Source organism: Peromyscus californicus, unplaced genomic scaffold, assembly GCF_007827085.1.
Source record: "Peromyscus californicus insignis strain IS unplaced genomic scaffold, ASM782708v3 Scaffold_24__1_contigs__length_46423439, whole genome shotgun sequence".
Taxonomy (NCBI): Eukaryota; Metazoa; Chordata; class Mammalia; order Rodentia; family Cricetidae; genus Peromyscus; species Peromyscus californicus.
Window position 1 is genome coordinate 37,915,361 of NW_026294535.1, and position 4,742 is coordinate 37,920,102.

A 4,742-nucleotide genomic window follows, 5' to 3' on the forward strand; every position below is an offset into this window, starting at 1 on the left:
CTGTATGGCCGTGGCAGGCTTCTTGCTAACTGTTCTTACAGCTTAAATTAATCCATTTCCATTCATCTATACCTTGCCACATGGCTCAATGGCTTACCGGCATCTTCACATGCTGTTTGTCATCGTGGCGGCTGGCAGTGTCTCTCTGACTCAGCCTTCCATTTCCCAGCTTTATTCTCCTCCTTGTCCCGCCTACACTTCCTGCCTAGCCAATGGCCAATCAGTGTTTTATTTATTGACTAATCAGCAACACATTTGCCATACAGAACATCCCACAGCAGGTGTGCACCACCACCGCCCAGTTTCTGCTATGGCTTGCTATTAGCTCTGACCCCCAGGCAACTTTATTTATTAACATACAAATAAAGTCACATTTCAGTACAAGTAAAATATCACCATACTTGCTTGTCCCCTCTTATAGGCACTGGTTTTTTCCTGCTTCCTTACCTAGCCAATCACTTTATTAAACACTAGACATCGTAAATGTTAGCTTCCAAATGCCCAGATTGCAGAATGTGTCTTTAATGTCTCTGAACTGCATGTGTGTGCATGTTATCCCTGCATGTGTGGACATACTTCAGAAGAGGGTGCTCGATTCCCTGGAATAGGAGTTAGACAGCCAGTTGTGAACCATGATATGGGTCCTAGGAACCAAACCCCGATTTTCTGGGGGAGCAGAGAGTGCTTTCAACTGCTGAATCAGCTCCCCAGCTCTCTTGAAAGCCTTCAAGTCTTTTTTCAGGGAATGACTTGAAGATCAACTTGATGCTTTTGATTACTTTTTTTTTTTTTTTTTTTTTTTTTTTTAAGCTCAGGGCCTTCCTTACACGTGGTAGGCAAGTAGTCTCCCATGAAGCCCCTTTTGAATCTGAAGTTTTGTTAGGATAAACCTAGTATAACAAGCTTTACTATAGAGTAGTGGTCCTCAACCTTCCTAGTGCTGCATCCTTTAATCATGTTGTGGTGACACCCCCCGCCCCAGCCATAAAATTATTTTTGTGCCATTTCATAACTATAATTTTGCTACTGTTATGAATCGTAAAGTAAATATCTGATATGTGACCCATGTGGGGGTCATGATCCACAGGTTGAGAACCGCTGCTATAAAGTTAGCTTAATCCTACCATTAAGAAAGTATTTTCCGGGCTTGAGAGATGGCTCAGAGGTTAAGAGCACTGACTGCTCTTCCAGAGCTCCTGAGTTCAATTCCCAGCTACCACATGGTGGCTCACAGCCATCTGTAGTGAGATCTGGTGCCCTCTTCTGGCCTGCAGGCAGACATGCAAGCAGAACACTCTACATAATAAATAAATTTAAAAAAAAAATAAAGAAGAAGAAGAAGAAGAAAGAAAGAAAGTATTTTCCCGGAGTCTCTCCCAGTGCCTTCAGTATTCAGTGAGGTCTCTTCACATGGCTTGTTAAGAGCTCAGTTCCTCCTAGCTCTGAAGGAGATCTGGGGGTTTTTCATCTTACAGTATCCCAACCATTAAGCAACCATGTGAAGTTTCTGCCCGTGTGTTCTCAGCTTGGTTTTCATAGAGGCAAGACTCTTATCCTGAGTTGTCTCTTCCTCTCTCCTTGCTTTCTTTTCTTACATAGCTCTCTCCTCTAAGGCTTTTGTTATAGAACTCTTATGCCTCCGTTCCATCTTGTTCTCCTTGGAGACGTATTTGCTATCTGTGGATCCATTGCCCCACACTGTATGTAATCAGGGATATGCCTTTAAAACCCTTGGATTTGAATGTGGTTCCAATTCTTCCTCCAGATCATTGGCTGCCCTTGGTCCACGAGGGTGGAGGGAACAGGGTTGAAAACGGCTGTGGGTGTGAACGAAGACAGCCCTCCAGGAGTCAGACTTCAGTGAATCAGCTCAACTTTATTCCAGAGTATAAGGAACAGACAGGATTGGGGAGCCTGGGGACAAACCCTTGCAGTAAGTGGCACACTCTATCATGTAGCTGGAATAGAGAAAGCTTGGCCCTATTGACTATTGGCTAGAGCACTCACCTATTTACCATGTGGGTCGTCAGGGGAGGAACGTTTGCAGGGAACTGTGTCAAGGATCACTCTTGAGATAAGTCAGGCATCCTGGGCCTGGAGACATCCTCCAGATAAGGCTGGGCAGGGAGCAGGAAGCTTTGCTGGGGAGGGAGTCCTCCACGTGGTAGACTGTGACCTCTGACCAGCCAGCAATGCCTTCCAACACTTAAATACTTTGTTTCCTTCAGTTTCAAGTCTACAGTATTGTGCTATCTGTTGTCCAATGTCTTAAGACAATTAAAAAAAGTTGTCTTGTTTTCTAGTTGTTTTTCATAGGACGGTGAGCACAGTATCATTTCCTCCGTTATAGCTGACAGAGGAAGTCTCACTTCCATAATCATCTTATTAGTATTCATAACCAGTACAGTTCTGATACCTCCACAAATCCCTTCCCTTCTATGTAGACATGTATATCATAGAAACAACCAATTTTAAGTTGATGGTGGACAGAATGGCAAACTCACATATGAGTGGTTGCCATGGGAGCACACCCAGAGATTGACAGTGTGCCGTAGATGTTGGAATTCTGCAGTTTGGGCGTGAACTACCTTCATCCCACCTCGAAATCCATGGTTCAGTTTACAATCCACAAAGGAAGATTTTGGTTTTATGTTTCAAGTCATTTGATTTTCATCCAATTCCAGTGGCAGTTACCATAAGCAAACTCATTAACCTAATGTTTATTTGGTTTTTCTTTTAGAAAACCATATACACTGATTTAAACCGCACGATCTTAGCATATGTATCAGCCAGTGATTATTTACATGTTTGGTTATTTCTACTTATGTGTAGCTTTATTGACGGATTAACTGTTTGGCAAGAAAATTTAAAGAGCTGTTAATTTATCATTTTGACACGTAATATTTGAATGCTATCCACATTAAAGTCTTTTATTAATCTCCCCCCACTTAGCTATTTTAATTGTCTACAATAAGCAGACTATTTGTAGATGTTAATGTTCACCAAAGCCATTCCAGAAAGCTACATAATATAATATAAATGACAAAGGACAACCAAACCAAACCAAGACCCTTTAACAGCCAAGTCACAGCCTTGAACTGTTCCAAACACCTTATAAAAACACAGGGGACGTGCATTCCCAGTCCTTACAGTTCCCTTGCACAGTTCCCTAGGAATGGAAACAGTGTTTTGTTTTGCTTTGTTTTGTTTTGTTTTGTTTTTAAGAAAGCCAGTTTTGTTTCGTTTTTCTCTTTCCTTCTTAGCAAACACAGGTGGCACTGTAATGTGAGGACTGACTTTTTTTTTTTAACTTTAGAAGTTTCATGCTGAGGATGAATGGAAAACCCCCCCAAACAGCATCCTTCCTCTTTGATGTAAAACTTGTAGGCAGAGGGGAAATCAGTTTTCTCCAACAGAGCGACACTGAGTATATCAACCATTCCATTCAGGCCTTGTGTTAAGGAGTAATTGACTAACATAAAACGGACTTGACTAAATGGACTTCACGGTTTCCTTTGTGTGTTTTTATTTGGTTACAGTTTGGTGGGATTTTGGGGGTGGTGGTGGTGGTTTTATTTTGTTTTCTTGGTTTTAAAGAGTTTGTTATTGTATTGGGTTTTTGGAAAAAAACACTTCAAGTTGGTTGTCTAGGGAGGAGGAGAGGATCGGAAGGGCTTGGGGGAGAGGAAGAATATGATTGAAATATACTTACATTTAAAATTGTTTTGATGATAAAAAACATAATTAAAAAGTTAAAACATTTTATGTAAAAAGAAAAAGTTATCCCAATTTGTTTTACTCTGCCTCTAATATCAGGCAGTGGAATCATTTCCCACTTCCCCCCTTATCATAAAAAAATGGTTTTGTTAAAATATCATGGGGATGAAACAGCATGGGAAAACAAGAAATTTTGGGCGTGATTTGCGGAAGACAAGCTATGCAAAGTTGCTTGGCAATGGCACCACGGAGACGAGCAGAGCCAGACGGCTGGTGGGGTGATGAGGGGTGCTCAGACTGTGTGCGCTTCGGTAATGAGCTGTCATGTGTGGGGACGCACAGTCCTCAGATGATCAAGTGTGTAAGGGGAGGGGCATGCCTGGGCAGGTGACAGCTGCCGACTTGGGGAAGCACAAAAGAAACAGCACTTTTCTCAAAAATATTTTTAACTAAAGGAGCATCTTATTAGGAAGGTCCTACGAGCACATGAAGGGAAAGTCATTTTCTGGTCCCTCTTTCATGCTCCAGAGACGCCCACTGGAAATTTCATAGTGTAGCATCTTCCAGATGGTATATAGAACTAAATATGAACATAGATTGATAGATAAGTCTCGTCTGTGTATTATTCTGTGTATGATATATATTCTAAAAACAAAACTAAATTATGCATAATACTTGGCTCTTTTTTATTTCTTTTTGTGAGACTTCCTTTCCACAGTAGTGTGCTACAAATGTAACTCAGGTATTATTGACGTGCCCAGTTTCCACGCCAACACCTGTAGCTACCAAGATAATTCTAGCCTGGGCCTGGCTACAGAAAGGCCACTCCCCAGGGGAAAATCACCCTCATCTTTCTTTCAAAGTTGCCTTCCTATTCCTGTGCCTGAACAATGCACATATCAAGCTCCTAAGGGTGTTTTGAATGAATGATAAATGGAAAAAAATGCTCAGAATTCTAGGTGCCAGATTTCGTCTTCGAACTTCTGTCAAAAGTTGCCATATTCTGCTTATTTGTAGTTATATGT